General features: G+C 40.3%; 1 protein-coding gene across 1 annotated transcript in view; it reads left to right on the forward strand.

Moving 5' to 3' along the window:
• The window catches only part of slit3 (slit homolog 3 (Drosophila)), a 305,681-nt gene that overhangs the window by 1,231 nt on the left and 283,580 nt on the right, over positions 1-20,870 (forward strand). The gene's annotated exons all lie outside the window — the stretch shown is intronic.

Consider the following 20,870-nt stretch of genomic DNA (forward strand, 5'->3'; position numbering starts at 1 on the left):
TTTTCTACAAAAGTTGATGAAATGAATTGGGCTTGTTGCTGGCTTTTCAAACTTTTAGAGGTGTTTCAGCCTGACAAATGGAAAAAAATAATAACTATTACAAGTATTAGGCTACCAATATATTTATGAAAACAAGGGGTATAGTAGTTTCTTCCAGGGAAAGGTTACAAGTACACCTCCTGAGTGAAAGCATATTCTACAGTCCCTTTGGTTATACATGTTATAGATGGTGCACATGAAACTGCCCTGAAATTCACCAGTGACCCCAGTGAAAGGAGGCAGTAAAGAAAACAGTCCTGAAGCAGCTTCAGAGCGAGTAATTACGTTTTTAAACAGGTCAAAACGAAAGGTGAGAAGACGCTGTGAGCTCCTTAAATTTCTTTATATTCCTCTGCGCTCCCTTTGCGGTAAGACTTTCCACAGTTTGTCACAGGTTGCTAGAGTAGAGCCTCAGTGATTTGTGTGAAATCCCAAACAATGATTTTATTCTTAAAGAATTAGTTTCAGTGCTTTTCCTCCTCCCCAAAACCTGGTGACAGTAAGATCCAAATGATATTCATTCCTGAGGCAGAGACAGGCCCCTGACAGCAGCTGCTGCCACCTCCAGCCTGATCCTGACACATGTACACCCCCGCAGCCACACACATGCATTCACAAACACACACCTATGCTGTTAAGGTATGGAAGCGATTATGCATGATAACGGAGCAGCCAAAAGCCCCGCGGGGGATCAACAACAGACCTAACCCTGAGACAACAAACACAATCAGTAGGCTGCAGAGGGAAGTGGGGGGCCGTGTTTGTGGATGCGTGTGTGTGGATGTGGGGGGTATTGGTGGAAGTGAACATGTGATTAGCATGTGTGCGAGCATTTTTACATGTGTTTGTTTAAATATGTTTGTGTCTGCATGTTTGCGCTGGCTCGTGTGATTGCGTGTGTGTGAGTGTGAAGGACGAAGCCCATACCTCTCCCGTCCCACAGGACTGTTGTGACCTCCCAGGACCTGTTGGCTTTTACACAGCAATCCCCCGAAGACATTTACACCCTAGGAAAATAAATAATTAGAGCGGGCTGTGATGGGGAGGTGGGATAAGGGGGTCTCTGCCTCTCGCTGGGGTCCCCAGGGTGGGATATTCGGGGTAGCAGCGCCCCCTCCCTCCCCTTTCACTCCAGAAACTATGTGTTTATGTTTCCCTGATTTATCCAGGTCAGTGTTTCAGCTGTGACTTTGGCCCAGAGTTGCTCTTTTCCTCCTCTTTCTCTCCCTCTCCGCCTCCCTTCATCCTCTCCTCTCTCTGCAGATATATTTTAGGGAGTCTTAGATGGGAAACATTAAAATGGATGAGATTCCAGTTCTAAAGGTTACGGCAGATGGGAAACTTTTTAGGAAAGAGAGATGAGTGTTATTGCCCTGAGCAGGGATTTGGGTTTGACAACTGGGATGTGGTCCATGTGGACAACAGATTCTAACAAGAAAAGTGCCAAGTTTGTTAAGTTGTGTGTAAAAATGCTCATTTACATCAAAATAAAGTTTCCAAAATTCTTGAATAACCTTAACTTTACCATCTAGAAATACTGATAAAGCCACATGATGAATTATTATAAGATCCCGTTTCACCTTTTTATTTTTAAAATACCACATATTTTAAACTGTTAAGTATATGTAGTAGCCAAAGGGAGAAAAAGGGATGAAAAACCCTGCAATGGAGCTACATATCATTTCAAATACATTCATAAATGTATTACTTGTTACTCTGTTTGTTTATGTTGATCATAAAGGGAAAACAGGACAAGACACTTGACATGTTTGTTTGCGCTTGGAAGCAAAATTTAAATAATATGCATTTACTTTCTGATTCTGTCTTTTAATTGTGTCTCATCAACTATTTGTTAATCTACAACCTAAGAATGGCAAATACTTCTTTATAAGCTCGCCGTTTTGCTGACATGTCCAAGCGGTTACATAAGGAGAAATCCATAGAGAAGTGGAAACACAGTTTTCTCAACCAATAGTCGTCTCACCCCACCAAAATACTACGCTCCGAGACCACAAGACATGTGGCGTTTGAGTAAGAGACATGACTCTCGCCTTATCTTGAGGGGAAAATCTTTTTCTGCTACAACTCTACTGCTCACTTTATCGCTCCCTCTCGAGCCACATGTACTGAATAAAACAAATTCAGACTCCACGGAGCTTACTGAAAACAAATGTAGAAAGTCAGTGTTAAATGAAGAAGGAGAGCATGACACGGAAGGGTTACGCTTAAGGCTTCCTGATGAAATAACTCAAGGATATACCGATAAAACACAAAAAAATACATACAATTACAGATTATTTTCTTTGAAGGCAAATGGCAGAAGTCAAAATGGAAAATGTTTGGGACTGTAAAGTTTGAAAAATCACCAGTGTAGCCTTTTAAACTGTAAAATAAATCCCCACTTAATCCAGTTCACCTCCACAAGTTAAGAGTGAGCAACAGTCAGTCCACCTGTCATAACCACAGAACGAAGCTCTGTAAAAGCCCTGTTTCTTCACTATTGTAAACAAAGCATTTGGAAAGGTTAACGAGAAAAAAACAGCGTCGGCCTCAGCTGTTCATTCAACACACACACACACACACACACACACACACACACACACACACACACACACACACATGCACTCACAGGCAGCCTCACAGATTACCTCAGGCCAGTCAATTCCGTAATGTCCTCCTTGGGAAGCCACTTGAGACCTCATTTGCATCTAATTTGAGTGGAGGGTTTTGGGGGGAGGCTTAACAGGCTTAACGACGCTGGGTAAAATGAATTGGAAAACAGGGACCGCTTTTCTCTCCGGGGTCCAATTCGCACCTGCCCTACAGGGACCACATACACACACACACACACACACACACACACACACACACACACACACACACACACACATACACACACATCCTAAAGTGTTGATTTTTGGAGCTGCAAATTCCAAACTGTTGCCCCAACTGCTGTGAAACGTGGGGAAATTGAAGGCTGTGAACTCCAGAGGGGGCATTCAAATGGACCAAGCTACAATCAGGACTTCTTTTTTTTGTTTAAGTGTGTGTGCGATTCAGGGTTTTTACTGGAAAAGTTGAGCAAGCTGTGCAACATTCGGAGCAGCAGCTTGTCACCAAAAGTTGTCATTAACTTCAGGGCTAACCCCTTTCACTCTGATCAGCAAGCAAGACACTGGAACTTTGCTTGGGTCACTTATTCATCAACAAGCAACCTAAACTGTTCACTCACAGCACTGCCTCAGTAAAAGCTCTGACATACTGCAAACTTAATGCTGTCGTCACACTCTCTCTTTCTCTCCACTGCACGTTCGCTAATGTTATGCACACAACATGCAAACTGAGTATTCCTTAAATTAGTTCAACACTTGTAGAATACATTTTCGTTTTGAAATCATCAAAAAAAATATGTTTTATTTTTAATATTATATTTATGATTTAAACCCCAAGCAGGGTGTTTTTTTTTGCTCCTGTCACATTTTACCCACTTTGGCCTCATTATTCATTGCAACATAAGTCTTGCACCTCTAAGGAAATGGCAGAGTCATGACTTGAATAGAGAGAAGTAAATATTGCAGTATAACATAGCTATATTGTTAAATTTCTTTGAAAATTAAAAAAAAATAATATATGTAATAAAGGGGGCTCCACATGCGAAACTATTACATTTTTACAACCTGCTACCTCTCTTGTCCTCTCCTCTCTGCTCTGTGTAAACTCTCTGATGACGCTCTGTGTAGCTTGCAGTTCAGGCTTGATTTTCACTTAAGTCTTGTCATGTGACTGTCGGTTATTTATAGCTTCACAGGTGCGCTGATGATTGTGGAATTTAATGGTAAAATACATTTTCAGTCAATGATAAATTGTGTGATTTTGGCTTTTTTTTTAAGAACTCGCTGGCGGGTTTCAGGTTTCAGAGGGTTAAATAAAATCCCCTGATGCTTAACCCTGGCAGGGAGTCAACTCAGGCCTGGCGGGCCCCTTGGCTTGCAATACACTGGCGGGAACCCTGCGATTATGTGTCTATAATGTTTGTGTTTGCTTTTTTAAATCTTCTCATAAGTATGTAGTTTGTATGATTACATCTGTATGTATGTGTTCTGTACGTCAGACAGAGTATGTGTGTGCTGATGTGTGTGTTTTCAGTTGAGTGAGTTCACTGCTGGAAGCGACGAGCCAACTTTACACAAACTAATTCTGATTTTAACTGCATATTTTTCTTTTCCCTCGCTAACGGCACTTTGAGGAAGTTTTGGCAAGTTTTTTACGAGCAACACCTTCTCTACTTTCTCCAGCCTCATCTGGCACAAGACAGGCCTTTGGTTTTATTTCGCTTCCCAGCTCTTCATCTTTACCCCAGCTTTGTTTCTCTTTCCTACATCTCTTTTTTCCCCTTCCCTTTAAAGGTACCTTCCTTTTTCTTCCTCAGTGTTTCTTTCCTCTCTTTTTCCCACCCTTGTCTCACTCCACTTTCTTTTCATGCTCCATCTCCCTCTCCCTTGCCTCTCTCTTCACCAGTCTCTCTCTGACCTCCACCTCTCCATCATACACACCTTCAGATTGCCAGCAGCATCTCTCCAGTAGAGTTTTCACAGCTCCCATTTCCCCTCAGCGTGCCAACCTACCACGGAGTACACAACAAAAAGATCCTGCTGTGTGTGCGAGCAAGCATCAGTGTGTGTGTGTGTGTTGCTGTGTGTAGAATGGACACACACACACACACACACACGTTCCAGCCTCTGCTTCTGGCTCTTATCAAAGCTTGGTGTTGATTGGCCAATGGACGCTGTAACCACCACACCCACAGCTATGAAACAGCATTCCTTGGTGGGAGTGTGTGTGTGTGTGTGTGTGTGTGTGTGTGTGTGATCATTGAATACTTCAACCTGTGCATCAGGCCGACCAGCTTATTTGTGCTGACACACAGTTCCTGTCCCCTAAATATAGAATAATCTGATTGGATCAAGAACAATCTGTAATCACTAGAATAATGTGGTGTTCACTTCAGTTTTTGGCCCGAGCATTTGCTGGAAGTCACTGCAAATAATACTGCGTTGTTTTACACAACTTAGAAGTCTGTTAAGTCAAAGAAGCATTCCCATGGATCTCTGCTAACCACGCTGTGTTGGTACTTTGCCAATTTTTGTGGAAACCAAGGAGTTAATTAGTGATGTATTTTGTTTATGCAGTATTTCTGTATATGCAGACTACTTTGAGGGGTGCTTAAGTCAGCACACATGCTTTGGTTATTTAAATAAAAGCCATCGTTCAGTGAAGACTGTTCTTTACTGTTATCGTGGGTATGACGGTGATGTAATACATCTGAGGAGCAGCCGAGTGTTATTGCTATAGCAGACAAGTCTAAACTAAGAAGCAAAAACCACAATGAGCTTGCTGTTCTCAAACAGCCTCTTAATGTCACGCCTATCATCTGTGGCCATCTCGTGGTAACCATTTTGTGCCCTTCCAACTATGTTGGATTCACTTTTGGTATGCCAAATGGCACAAGTGAGGGTAACCAATATTTAGTCTGCAGTTCTAGGTCAGTGGGTGATATTCTCTTCCCCAAGTTTCTCCAGCATGCGGGCACTTGACCTTTCTATATAATGACTTTCAGTCCGCCAGGGAGGCAGCCAGCTGGCACTGACAGTGGGCACTGCCCTTCTGGGAAACAGAGCAAGCTGGCAGTATTAAAACAGACACCCATACACTGTATTCACATGTACTTTACACACAAACAATACACACATGTACTGGCATATGTACAGGCAAATATATGCAGACATATGAATGCCTCAATGTACTGCAGTGCAGTTATGTGTACATGACATAATGCATTCCTAGACCCTCTCCCGAACATTTACCATCACAGCTGTGCCAAACCTCAATCCAAGCTAATTCTAAACCTAAAGGAAAAGTACAGTTCATTACAATTTGAGGATTATTTTTGTAGTTTGGGCTTTTCTTTCCATTGTACTCATTACATTTACATGCTGAGATGTCTGAGGATCAGACAGGCTGTAAACAAGTCAACTATGAACAAGGTTATTTAAACTACTTAGATACATATAGAGACATATAGAGGATACAATGGAAGCTAGCGAACCTGAAATCACCCTTTGTACAGGAAAATCACCTATTGATCCTAAAAACTTGAATTACTTCGTAAAAAGTTTCAGGAGAGCCTTTAGGGGTAAGGGGTAGGAGGTCATGTACACATGCATGCACAAGGTACGCCCGCCTACGTGCAAAAATATGCAATCAATACGCTTCAATTCATACAGACAATATTTAGCCTGGGACAATATAACAAGATGCATTGAGTGGCTGAAGGAATAGACGGCATTGTGTTTATTAAACACAAATATCGGACAATATTATGCAAGACTAAACCTGCATGTTATGTGCTTTACTATTAGCCTTATTAGTTATTCTTATTTATTTATCATTATTTATTTCAGGAACCTAAATATATAAGAAAAAAACAAAACAATGGCACCAAAAGTAGGGTATGATACTTTAAAGCCTGAGCAATCGGGCTCTTATTGGGAATTTGTTTCTCTTTCAGCTACCCACATTTCCAACCCTGTGTGTGTGTGTGTGTGTGTCTGTGTGTGTGTGTGTGTGTGTGTACTGAAAGTATGGTGGGTCAAAGTTGAACCACAAAGAAGGTCTTTTAACTGTGATGGATGTTCCCAGTTAACAATTTGGGTGATTATTTCACAGTTTGCCTTCATTTTCTCTTCAAAGTAAGTTTTGCTAACCTGGGTTTGGTTTAAAATCTGTCTAATTGTCTGACGGTTTGTGGTTGTTGCTTTTTCTTTTACTTGGTTTGCAGAGTGATGCTATTACAGTTAGGAATGATGATTAAGACCCCGGTTTTTTATTTTTAACCCTCTGAAGTAGCCAAAATGTCCTCACTCTCCAAAAATATCTGAACTCTCAGGGTTTAAAAAAATGCACTGACACATGGATTCTCATGTGAAAAAGGTGCATTTGTATTTCAAATTTAAATACATACCCAGGAGAATTTGCACATGCAGCCAGTGACACACACGCAGTGCTTACTCATCATTAGGCAAGTGCAGCCACTAGCACACACACACACACACACACACACACACACACACACACGCTGTCATGCTTTCACGGATTAAACATGCAATTGGTTGTAGTTTGGAAACTTTGACATATAACAAGAAAGAGAGAAAGAGAGACTGTCACATAGAAACTACCCCGAGTCACGAATGACCTTCTGCGACTTTCTGCTGAAACAGAAGTCCTCAGACCGGAGGACTTCAGAGTGTGTGTCATACTATAACGCTAGTCTGGGTTTGTGTGTGTGTGTGTGTGTGTGTGTGTGTGTGTGTGTGTGTGCGCGTGCAGTATGCTCGCAGTCGTTTGATGTTAACAAGCTTTGCCACTGTTTTGTTAGGCCACTGTCACCAAAGCAACACATTATATCCCTTCTGCAGGGAGTTCTTTTTTCTCAGTGTGTCTTTCTGTGTGTTCCTCTTCACCATGTGTGTGTTTGTGTTTATTTGTGTGCATGCAGTACGTGTGTACACTATGAGAGTGTGACTTGCACCATAATTTTCCCTTTTCAGTCCAATGTTCAGCAAAGTGACAGACTGTTTATGTTAGCTTGGAAGCTCATGAAGAAGCTGGTCACTGCACTTTGCATGTGTGTCTCCGTCTCTCTCAAACTTTGCCTCTATCCTTCACTTTCTCTCTCACTCCCTCATCCATCTCAACCTCTCTCGTCCTCCTATCCTCTCGTTCACTCACTCTTATTTTTTTCTGACTTGGCCTCTGTTGAGGAAGCAGCAGCAGCAGTCCTTGTTCTTGTCAAGTGGCCTCTCAGCAGCCAAATTACCCCCCCACCCCCACCCCATTCACTTACAGTACAGTGGTAGTAAATCTAGACAAAAGCAATGCAGCCCCATAAACTCCTGCAAAAGAAAAGAGCTAACCAAATACAGCGCTGGTTTATGGCCCCTTTGGCTCACGACTCCAAAAGAAAGGGATGCTTGCAGGCGACTCCCTAATGTGGTCAAGCCTGCGTGGTTAACAGTGACACCAAACTATGAGTTTCGTTAGATTGAGTGGTATTGACATTGAATGCAGATGAGGAGGGAGAGAGAGAGAGAGAGAAATGTATTGTGACAGACAGAAAACAAAGCAACAGATGATGTATCCCAGAGAAGAGACACATCACTCCCTCATATTTCAACACAGTTCGATCAGTCTCGGATATTGAAGGCGATGGATGCATTAGCAAGTGATTTAAACGACAAGGACGTAAGCAGGAGAAGGAGTGATGGGATGACGATGGATTTTAAGCTAAAGGATGGACAGTAGAGAGGGAAAAACGTGGTACAAATTGAAATATAATAATGGGAAATACTAACATGAGAATATAATTGAGACAGAGTTAAGGTGCAGATGAGATGAAGGGAGCTGTGTTGTACATCATTCAGACAGGATTCCCCTTTATGGAGTTAAAGTGAGTGTTCTTCAGTCTGCTGAAGGGAGAATATTTTACTGACTAATGGCTCCTTTATCATCCGTCTCTCTTATCCTCTTTCTATCCTCTCTTTGTTTTTGGAAAATAAGTTCTCCCACCTAGACCTCACAAACATCTAGATGTTTGCGCAATTGAGCTAATTTGGACTAACAGAGAAACATTTCTACCCATTATAATAAATGTGTGGTGAGGAACATTGGCCAGATAAAATGCTAAATGTCAAAGTGTCAGAATGTTAATGAGAAGCATGCATAGCCTACACGAGAAACAATCTCCAACAGTGGGATGAGTGTCCTGCTGCAGTGGCTGTAAACCAATCCCAGCAGGCCATCCTTTGTCTTCCAGACAGATTTCCCTCTGTGCTGTTACCAAATGTTTGCTTTTGCTGTGTAAATTCTACTGTGGCTGAATTTGATGGCTGTCCGTGAACATGCGACATGCTTTTACATACAGGTGGTTGGTTTAGTGTTTTCAGGTGGTGTTATTGCCAGATTATTTTCTGGGCAGACTGGTGTTCAGCCTGACTGGATCGATGCACTTGTTCTCACAGTATTAGTTAATAGCAACATATCTACAGCTTGCAGCCTACAGTCCAAAGCAAGCAATTGTTACTTAATTGATATACGTTTTTATCACTCTCCCCCTTTACCATCTTTGCATCCTTCATCAACGGGACTCTGTCTTTTGCTGGACAGAGTTTCCACAGTTCCGATGAACGCCATTGCAGCTACTTGTTCTGTAAGTTATTTTATTGAGTTTTAAGCTATTTTGTTGAGTTTCCTTTTGCAAAATTATTTCTGGTAAACAGTGATGCAGTGTATATGTCCAAGGCTTTTATTGCGAAAGGTAAGTCTAAAGCCGTATAATACGATCTAGTTGACAATGTGGGACGTAACAGTTTGCCGTCTTTTTTCAGACAACAGAAGCTGCCGTGTCAGTACTTGAATACTTTCAGGAATAATGGTGCAAATCAAGCACTAACCTCTACCTGGCTTGTGCTGGAAAATGAGCCTTAATTTTCTGGGGAGATTGGACCCGGTAGGAGAAATTGCATTGTGCAAGTGAGGCTTATAGGGAATCAATCTAAAAGCCAGTGGTGTCATTATTCTATAGTCATTACATTGTGCAATCAACAAAAAATTGTTTTTTCCGTCTCTTGCAACTTTATTTAGGTGCTGGCAATGTTACATTTTATCAGATTATTTATATCTTCATGTGTGTACAACCACATCACCAGATGGTTGATATAAAGACGGCGAGTTTGGGTTTAAAACCAGTGCCACATATGACTTTGAGAAGGTAGAATTTATTTATTGTTGGCCTGAAACAATAATATTATTGGCTACTGAGTCTATATCATGATTGTATGAGCCTTTAAATAACCTGTGATCTTAAAAAGGATGAGGTGTCCTTAAAGGAATTTTCTGCCTTGGACCTCTTCTATGAGTCTGTCTTGCTTGTTCTCATGTGCCTTTTTCCATGTAAGTGTGCGTATGCTGGTGGTAGTGATGATTGCTGTGTATCCCAGAGAGCAGCTCTGTAATAGGAGAGAGTTCACTTCTTATTACCATCACTATGACGGAGATTCAAAACAGCAGTAAACGGTGGCACAGGAGACCGAATGTTCCACAAAACCCCCAAATTTTCCAAAACTTGTAGATTCTTTTAAACTCTTGTAGACAATACATGGTGTGCAAGCAGAGACAGAGAATCAACATGTCAGTCTTATGAATGCTTTCCATGATTACATCTTTCAATTTCATAACTGGCGTTTTATATTTGAAATAGTCTTTTTGTTTCTTTATACAGTAATAGAGAATTCATTCCACTTGACTCAGTCTATGTTTCTTCTAAACATGAGTTCTTACTAGTCATTTTTATATTGAAATATGTGAACTACATTAATTTATAAATGTTTAATATGTTCGTTCTGCCAGCGTTCTGTCAGATCTGTGCCTCAGTCTGGGCATTTCCTGTAGGTTTCCTTTTGTTAGAGATGTTTTTTTCGTCTTAGGAATCAGTTTACTGCTAACCAAGCTGTTCATTATGCTAGCTGCCAGAAGCTAATGTGTTTCTAATAAAATTAGCAGTGGGCTAACTATAATGTAGCGTCCTTATTACACTTGTTTTATTTTTACTGTTGTGGATACACAGTTTATGTTTACTAGTTTAATTCATGTGTTGCACTTCCAATGGGAACTCAATGTTGATTATCTTTCACTTTCATTTTAGCCTACATTTCAATGTTTACATTACTTTAGCTCTAACTTGTGTATGGTATAATGTAAATGTTTTGGCCCAATATTGTTGTAAATATTTGCTTTTAGTAGAAACTAAGACTCCTTGTTTTCAAGCCTTTATTGGGAGTGTGTTGGCCTCGCTCCATAGATGCATCTACATCAGGGGTGCGCAATTAATTTCCCTAAGGGGCCACATGACCAATACCACGAAGGTTATGGGGGCCTGACCAAAACTCTGAACTAAATTCTGCTTAATATTAATTTAATCGCTTTATAAAACACAGTAAATTATCTGGTTTTGAGCTGCTACTGATAAGAATACATGTTATGATAAGACTGTTAATGTGGAGTAAATCAAATATAGCAGTAAAAAGTAGTAAATACTCCAATCACTATATCACTTTTCCATTTATTTTAAACACAATTGTAAATTACCTTTAGCAAGGTTCCTATTAGTGTATTTGTATTATATAGCTTGTTTTTTCATGTTTGTAAATGTTCTAGGTATTTTACAATGTTGTGATGCTTTTATTTTGAAAAGGCGCCGTCCAGTGTGAAACGGGTGCTTTTATTTTGAAAGGTAGTGACAGGATATAACAGGTAGAACGGTAAAAATTAAAAACGAACGGTAAATAATAACGAGTGCGTCGTAATTCATGTAAAGTTGATATAAAGTATCAAAAGGCTTCTATAGTGGCTGGCTGACTGGACACAAGGTTTGTTAAAGTTTATTTTCTTCTGTCATAATATATTAGTGGCTATATTTGTTGTCTTAACTATAGTAAAAGTGCTTGTTTGCTCAAGTGCTAATGCTAATGTTTGTTAGCTCATACGGTGGATTCACAAGGTGACCAAGGAATGTCATATTTTTATGTTCATGGAGCTACGATTTTAAATATATCTTGTGAACTATCAGTAAAGAGTCGAGTCTTTGCAGGTGGGTACCTATATATATATATATATATATATATATATTTTGGCATGCCGTTCAGGAAATTAATCTTTGAATATATTGAATGAATTCTTGAATATATGGAATGAACTCTTGAATATATATAATGAATTCTTGAATATATGGAATGAATTCTCGAATATATGGAATGAACCTTGAATATATATAATGAATTCTCGAATATATGGAATGAACCTTGAATATATATAATGAATTCTCGAATATATGGAATGAACCTTGAATATATATAATGAAACTTGACTGACGTCATCAAGGCTAGGAATGGGTACCTTTCACATTTGAATCGATACGGTACCGATACCCGGTACCTGGGAATCGGTACCGGTACTCAACGGTACCAATTTTCGGTACTTTTGCGTAACATATTTATTTCTCAAAATATAAACTTTAAAAAATATATCAAAACAATTTAAAATCCAGGATGAGCAGTGCTTTATTGTTGAGTGAACGTGCATTTTGTAACATGAAGGTTGCAGTGTTATTAAAGAATGCAGAGGAGCGCTCTCAGGTGGCAAGTGCACGGAGGAGAAAAAAAAAAAGTTGCAAGTGCACGTGTGATTTGTTGTGATGACGTCGTAGCTGTGCGGCGCAGCACCGGTCAGACAGTATTGTGGGCATAGCATGATGGAATAAACAAAGTTGAGTCGGGCTGCTCAGTGCACATATCGAGGATGACGCAGGAGTCCGAGGGATTTAATTTCAGCGAGGCAGTTTGGAGTAAAGTGGCAGGTAATATTCCTGAGTTAAAGAGCGGAGTATTAGCGGAGGACCAGAGATGCAGCAGCTAGCTGCTAGCTGCTAATGAAAAGTCTACGGATGAATGGAGAGAGCAAACGGAGTAAGGAAGGTCCAATCTGGAGGCAGACGAAGGCCAAGCCCGGGTAGAGACATTGGAGAGATAGTAGCTGGCGGCTAGAAGACCTAGAGCCGGCTGTTGGTCTCTGTTCCGCGGTGGAAGAGGGCAGCAGTTAGCGGCCGCAGTGAGCAGACAGGACCAGACGAGCAGGTAAATACATTTTAAAAAATAGTGCGATCGTCAGCATGCTTGTTAATCAAAGACGTCAAATGAAAACGGGTTGAAATCAATGATCAGTTTAAAGTTAACGCCGTTTAGGTACCGAAACATGGTACCGTTTGATTTTACATGAATCGGTACTCGGTAGTACCGACGGAATTCGGTCGGTACCTATAAAAGTACCGAATTCGGTACCCATCCCTAATCAAGGCACTGCCATCTTGTATTTTGCTGCCGCAATAAGTGAGCATGAGTCAGTCTGGGAACCTTGTGGCAGCAACACTGACCAATGAGGACATTATCAACTTATTGTCAAGTGCTTGTATGGGCCACAATCCTCCCGATAGTACCCGTGCCCAATACAGTTCTCCTGACGAAGAAGTTCGCTCCCTTTTTAATCTTTTTAATTAGTTCCTCACTCATTAATATGACGGCAGACAGACGGGAAAATAAAAGTCCCGTCAAAATAAAAGTAGCGTGCTAACTTATTATCAAGCACAATAAAGAAAAGAAAAAAAAACACTTATCATCATGCACTAGTATAGGCTACTGTTCTCTTTCTACACCCAGGCATGGTTCACATTTATTTTAGTCAGTCAGTTTAGTCATACATAATTATTATTGATTATTAATTATAATCATAACTAATGCCATGGAAGCTATCGCTATGAAAGAGTTTGTTTACTTAACTTTTTTTTTTTTCCAATATAAATGAAGTAGGACATCAAAAGATTCCCTTTGATTAGATAGGCTAAAGCACACTCAGAACATTGTCATATCATTTAATTACAGCAATAGGCGGCGGGTGAGCCTGACGTTTGGGAAAGCTATCTGACCACGTTAAACAGAGCAACGGGTTGCTGGTGCTGCTGATCGCTTCTGAAGTACTTTTACGTTGTTTATCTCATCACCGTGGCAACGCAGCAGCTGCATCATAATAAATCCGTGGAGCATGGGGGAAGCTTGCTCGCGGTCGCAGCTCCTTTGATGAGAAGGTACACAGAGCACAAAGCTCAGAGCCGGACAATAACCGGACAATAAGACCAGTTAACTCCGACCGGGGCAAAAGGTTTTGTTGAGCCAGAACATGAACAAAGAGCCTGGTTGAGTCTCCTCCGATCAACTTTTCATGTAATAACTGCGCCAGCCTGTGGCTAAACATCAGCACTGAAGCGATAACTTCACAAATTCTCATTTTCAATTAATATTAACAGTAACACTATTATTATGATTTGAAGCCTTGTCAGTTGACTGTGCGTGATGGGGACCTCTGCTTGTGTCTGCTTGTTATTGATTATAATCATAGCCATGAAAGCTATCGCTATGAAAGAGTTTGTTTATTAATTTTTTTTTTCAATATAAATGAAGTAGGACATCAAAAGATTCCCTTTGATTAGATAGGCTATAGCACACTCAGAACATTGTCATATCATTTAATTACAGCAATAGGCGGCGGGTGAGCCTGACGTTTGGGAAGGCGATCTGACCACATATTATACAGAGCAACGGGTCGCCGGTGCTGCTGAACGCTTCTGAAGTACTTTTACGTTGTTTATCTAATCACCATGGCAACGCGTTGTCACTAGCACAATGTGCATTCACACACTAAGATAATAATAGCCTAATTATGTATCACGTTCTCCCAAAGAACCAGCTCTTATAGTTTCACTTGATTAAAATAAACTTCCACTTGAATTACGTTCCCTGCCTAAATAAAGAGCATCTATAAAGTCACAAGCAGAGGTCCCCATCACGCACAGTCAAAACTGACACGGCTTCAAATCATAATAATAGTGTTACTGTTAATATTAATTGAAAATGAGAACTTGTGAAGTTATCGCTTCAGTGCTGATGTTTAGCCACAGGCTGGCGCAGTTATTACATGAAAAGTTGATCGGAGGAGACTCAACCAGGCTCTGTGTTCATGTTCTGGCTCAACAAAACCTTTTGCCCCGGTCGGAGTTAACTGGTCTTATTGTCCGGTTATTGTCCGGCTCTGAGCTTTGTGCTCTGTGTACCTTCTCATCAAAGGAGCTGCGATCGCGAGCAAGCTTCCCCCATGCTCCACGGATTTATTATGATGCAGCTGCTGCGTTGCCATGGTGATGAGATAAGCAACGTAAAAGTACTTCAGAAGCGATCAGCAGCACCGGCGACCCATTGCTCTGTATAATATGTGGTCAGATAGCTTTCCCAAACGTCAGGCTCACCCGCCGCCTATTGCTGTAATTAAATGATATGACAATGTTCTGAGTGTGCTTTAGCCTATCTAATCAAAGGGAGTCTTTTGATGTCCTACTTCATTTATATTGAAAAAAAAAAAGTTAAGTAAACAAACTCTTTCATAGAGATAGCTTCCATGGCATTAGTTATGATTATAATTAATAATCAATAATAATTATGTATGACTAAACTGACTGACTAAAATAAATGTGAACCATGCCTGGGTGTAGAAAGAGAACAGTAGCCTATACTAGTGCATGATGATAAGTGTTTTTTTTTCTTTTCTTTATTGTGCTTGATAATAAGTTAGCTCGCTACTTTTATTTTGACGGGACTTTTATTTTCCCGTCTGTCCGCCGTCATATTAATGAGTGAGGAACTAATTAAAAAGATTAAAAAGGGAGCGAACTTCTTCGTCAGGAACTGTATTGGGCACGGGTACTATCGGGAGGATTGTGGCCCATACAAGCACTTGACAATAAGTTGATAATGTCCTCATTGGTCAGTGTTGCTGCCACAAGGTTCCCAGACTGACTCATGCTCACTTATTGCGGCAGCAAAATACAAGATGGCAGTGCCTTGATGACGTCAGTCAAGTTTCATTATATATATTCAAGGTTCATTCCATATATTCGAGAATTCATTCAATATATTCAAAGTTTCATTCCATATATTCAAGGTTCATTCCATATATTCAAGAATTCATTATATATATTCAAGGTTCATTCCATATATTCGAGAATTCATTATATATATTCAAGGTTCATTCCATATATTCAAGAATTCATTATATATATTCAAGGTTCATTCCATATATTCGAGAATTCATTATATATATTCAAGATTCATTCCATATATTCGAGAGTTCATTCCATATATTCAAGAGTTCATTCCATATATTCAAGAGTTCATTCCATATATTCAAGAATTCATTCAATATATTCAAAGATTAATTTCCTGAACGGCATGCCATAATATATATATATATATATATATATATATATAAGCTCATTTCAGCCGCTTGTATCCGCGATCTTGCTCTTTCGGTCACTAGCCAAAGCTCATGACCATAGGTGAGGGTTGGAAGGTAGATGGACCGGTAAATCGAGAGCTACTTGAACTCCTTCGCTTGAGGCAGTACCTCTCTCCCCACCCAGAGGGGGCAGAGAATTGTTGTTCTGTTGTTCCTGTCTAAATAATTTATTATTGGCAATAACCCAGTATTGTCTTAACTCTTAAAGTAAAAAGTATGGCCAGGAAAACATACCAAACAGTGACCAAAATCTGAGCACAAACCGAATTGTACATTTGTGTACTGTCATTTCATTGCTATCAATTTTTATCTGGAAAATATGATATACCTTCTCCTTCCGTCCTGATTTAAAAAACAGCTTGCTTTTGAAGCTTCATATCAAGCAAGGTTACAGTTAGTAATTATATCAAAAACGTCTGAGCAGGTGTTGTAAAAATGTCATATCCAAACATTTGAACTAGATGGATCGCAGCTGCAACGAAGGCTAATTCTGAAGCAGCTTGACGCCTGCCCTCTGCTTCTGGTGACAGACGTGCAGCAGAACGTGGAGCTCTGAGGAAAAGGAAGACGGCAATTAGGATTCCTTGCGTAAATGGGAGATTTAGAGAGCGAAATGGAGCATACCTATCTTAGAGAGTGAGCGAGGGAAGGAGGGATGGAGAGCAAGAAAGGAGGAATGAGAAGCGGTACAAGAGCTTTGTGGAAAATAACAGGAGATTAGGACAGGAAGCGAGCACATTCGGAAATGAAGCGTTTGGACGGAGAACAACAAAGGATGAAAGGGAAAGGATGGAGGGATGGAGAGATAAGGTGGCTGATACAGTGAGAGACAAAGTGGAACGAGGAAATGTTGCAGTGTCAGAGACAGAACAGAGAGAGGAAACTGTTAGCAGCAGTTAATCGTTATTCCTCACTTTTTTCCCAGATAGGGAATAAAGAGGGTAAAGGTTAAGAAAACAAAAACAGGACAGATTGAGATAGGGTGGACAAAACTGACCGGCCAGCAACCTGACATGTCGAACATTTTTACTCACATATTCTCTAAATATTTCACGGTTTACCACAGTGGCAACTCCTGGGAGTCTTTGTCACCTGATCTGTCATTTGTTTACATTCCTTCCTAATAGTTATTTCTCTGCGTCTTCTCTGTGGTGTAGCCAACCAATAAAGCTGTGCTGTAAGTGAATCAGCCCCCCACACACCAAACGTGTGTGTGTGTAAAGTTAACCAGTGTGCCGGCCCAAGCAGCCAGACTGTAAGGTTCACTGGTTTCAGTGGTCTGGAGTGAGATGTGGTGGGGAGCTGTCTGTGCCTTTGTGTGTGCTGTATAGTACATTAATTCCCCCAACACCTGCTGTTTGCATTCTTGTCTTATCCCATTGTCGCAAACACACACACATGCGCGCCTTACCTTACCTTTCTGCCTGTAATGGAAACAAACAGCGGTTAGAGCTTTTGTGCTAAAGCCTCTTGTTAGTTGTCTGACTGCCAGCTGGTCAGTTAAATTTAAAGCCGAGTTAAGGTTTACTGCTGGGTGGGGTGGACACCCACACTTCAGCAGACCAGGTGCATGAATGAATGGCCGCCTCCTGTAAATCCTCTGGAGTCATTGTTGTTTTGCTGAGTTTTTTAATCATTTAAATTGGCTCTGACCTGCTTCAACCACTGTTCCACTCGATCTGATGGGGAAAAAACAATGGCTACTTCTGAGGCCTGAAAAAGGTAGAACATAAAGGGGAGAATTAGAAAAAAACAAACAGGTGAACTAAAGTTTAAGCAATGTGTCAACCCTCTGAACCCCACCAACCCGCCAGCTTTGAAAAGTATGCTTTCTTTAACAAGTCGCCAAAAATGCACAATTTATTGTAGAAAGCAAAACAGGCATCATCGCCAGAATGTAAACTTTTTAACAGTCCTTGAATGGATTATAGGTGAGGATAGTTTCTGTTATCAAAAGTAACCAAAACAAAGCTTAAAATTGTGATATTTCTGTCAAAAACACTTTATTCTGATCTTCTTTATTCTGTCTTGTCCTTGAAAACTATTTAAAGTTTGCCAAAAATACACCATTGGCAACTAGATACTGTTGATCATGCGCCCATTATATTCCAATTTTTATCTTGTTTTATGATGCATGTCATTTTAACTGTGTTATTCTGCATAAAATACATTTTTGAGTTGTTCACACTTAAAATAGATATAGAAGGCCACAGTGAGTAAAATGTAAGACGGTTAAACCGTTTTGAGTAGGTATTGCCATGCAGTTACAGTGTGCAAACAGACTTCTTTATGTTTCTCAGCCAGGACACAGGTTTTTAAGAACATTTAACAAGACCTCTCGGAATGTTTGACCTAGTAGATAGTCCTCTAGACTGTAATATGCTTTCATCTGGTTCCCTGTGTAGTTGGAAGTCTGGAGAACGAGGTCATTTTTAAAATGATTGCCTCACCACCAGGCAAGTCGGTCAAGTTGTGTGAAAACTCGCTTTTCTTCATTTTTTATTGATCACATCCAATATGAGTTTCAGTTTCTTGATAGCTGCAGCGTGAAGGTTCATCTAACCCTTTCATTTAGTCACTTTCCTTTATTTCCAACTCGCTTTGAAACGGTTTATCCTTTGCCTTCCCCATATGTGAATCTTGTGCATCATAATAGTGATGATTGTAAGGTTGCAGGTCTCTGATTGAAACAAAGTTGGAAGATTGGTGGTAACACCCTGTAGTGGCATCGGCAAATTAGCTAAAATTATCTTAGTATGTAGAATTTAATATAGGTATAGTAGTAATAAACATGTAAGACGGTTCTTAGATGGATTTTTTTTTTTACTTGGCTACTTTATAGGACTGATGTTACAGGATGTTTACCACATGAACAATGACTAGACATCATACTTTTCACCTTTTTATTTCTGAATACATCACTTTGTATTGCTGTTCTTTTTATTTGACAAGGTTATCATTTAATTTCACACCTCGGCTCGTTTTGCTCCAGCGGCGGCGACGGCCTTGATTTCTCAGCTGTTAGGTGGCAACGTTAGATAGGGCGATCCCATCGCACTCCACCTGGCCCTCAATCCTTACTGTTTGTTTGAGTCGAGAGCGGTTTCCCTGGTGAGAGCAGAAGTTTCCACTGTGAACAAGAGAGAGATGGAGATAAGGATGGAGAGATTAGGGGGAAAAGGCAGAGGGAAAAAACAGAAGGGTAGGAAAATGTAGCCAACTGTTAAAGAGTGAAAGATTGAGATAAAAGAGGGGAGATTACGGGGGGAGAGAAAAACAGAGGAAGGCGAAGAAAAAGTGTTTAGTCAACTGTGAAACAGTAAAAGATAAGACATGAGAGATTGAGACACTGTAAAGGGGGAGATTAGAGAGGAAAAGAAAAAGTGGAGAGAAAGGCTGGGAACATGGGGTGAAGCTGGCTGTGAAGGACTGACAGTCTGACATTAAAGAGCAGCGACTGGGTGAAGGAGGGAGGGAGAAAAGAAAGATGGAAAGAAAGTGAAAAGATAAGGTGAAGCAGATAGCAGAGGGGTAAGACAGGGAGGAGAAGATGGATAGAGGTGGAGAGATGAGGAACAGAAGCGTCAGATTGGAGGCTGCTTCAGAGTCACTCAGAAGTGAGTGGATACATGAAATTACAAATCAGCAAGGGAGCAAAAAACTGTTTCTTTCATCATGGAAGCAGCTCTTTCCTCAAGTTGAAAATGATAAATCAATGCTGTATTGAGTTTTTCACCACGTCCAAGAAGGCTTATCAAGCTGCCTCGCTTTCCAAGGAACTGGCAATTACACACATACTGAAAGCCAGTGACAAGAACCAGCAGCATCGGGGCTGGATGACGGGGAAATGGCTCGCTGTCAGAAACTTATCTGGTCTCTTGAATGCTCTGGCAAGATGGATGAGGCTCAAAAACATCATGAGTTTCCTCTCTGGGTTTTGTATTTTTCATGTTGTGGCTTCTTCCAAATGCCTGGATCAGTTGTTGATGTGGATTTATCTGTGATTACAGTGAATGCAACATTATTTTTCAGTTTATTGACAGATTGCAAAACTAATTTTACTCAATATTTAGCATTTTATGCATTTGTTAGGTAGAGAAATTAGGAAGTTAGGGGATGGTTAAGATTACATTGTCAACACGTATGTCCAGGGCCAGGGATCCCCGACAGGTTGTTCAATTACAAATTACCTTCGCCAAAAAGGTTGATCTGTTTTAGTGACATGCAGATACACAAAATATCTTACACTTTTGTTAACATTGGAAGATCGGTCATTACCTTGGTAGGTAATCTAGGTACCCTTAGATTAAAAATTAGTTTATATTTTGTTGCAAAATATGCACAAGTGTCGGAAATGTGATTAGCTGTGTAAAAAAATATTAAGAACAAGTGGAACTCACTCAATTGACTCAATATTTGACTGCTTTCAGAGCAGCAAAAAAATAAATAAACAACACTGACATATAATCATCTATAAAATTGTCACGATGAACAGATGCCCATTTACACAATCCATGGACACGGCATGGTTTGAGACCTGCAGCGTCCTGTCTCCTGGACACGATAGAAAATATGAGATCTTCTCTGGGTGTCAGGAGGATGAGGTATGGGATATGTAATTGTGGTATCTTAACGTTTTCCCAGGGAGAGAACCACAAAAATTGCAGGCAAGGGGGAAATATGTAAATGAGGCAAAATGAAAAGAAATAACAAGCTCCTTTAAATAAAAAGGCTTGGATAAGGAGAAGGTGAGCAGCTGACTTTAGAAACAAACTCAGCCCTTATAAACAAAAACTGAAAAATGGCTGTCAAGGAATCTC

Source organism: Centropristis striata, chromosome 12 (genome assembly GCF_030273125.1).
Source record: "Centropristis striata isolate RG_2023a ecotype Rhode Island chromosome 12, C.striata_1.0, whole genome shotgun sequence".
Classification (NCBI taxonomy): Eukaryota; Metazoa; Chordata; class Actinopteri; order Perciformes; family Serranidae; genus Centropristis; species Centropristis striata.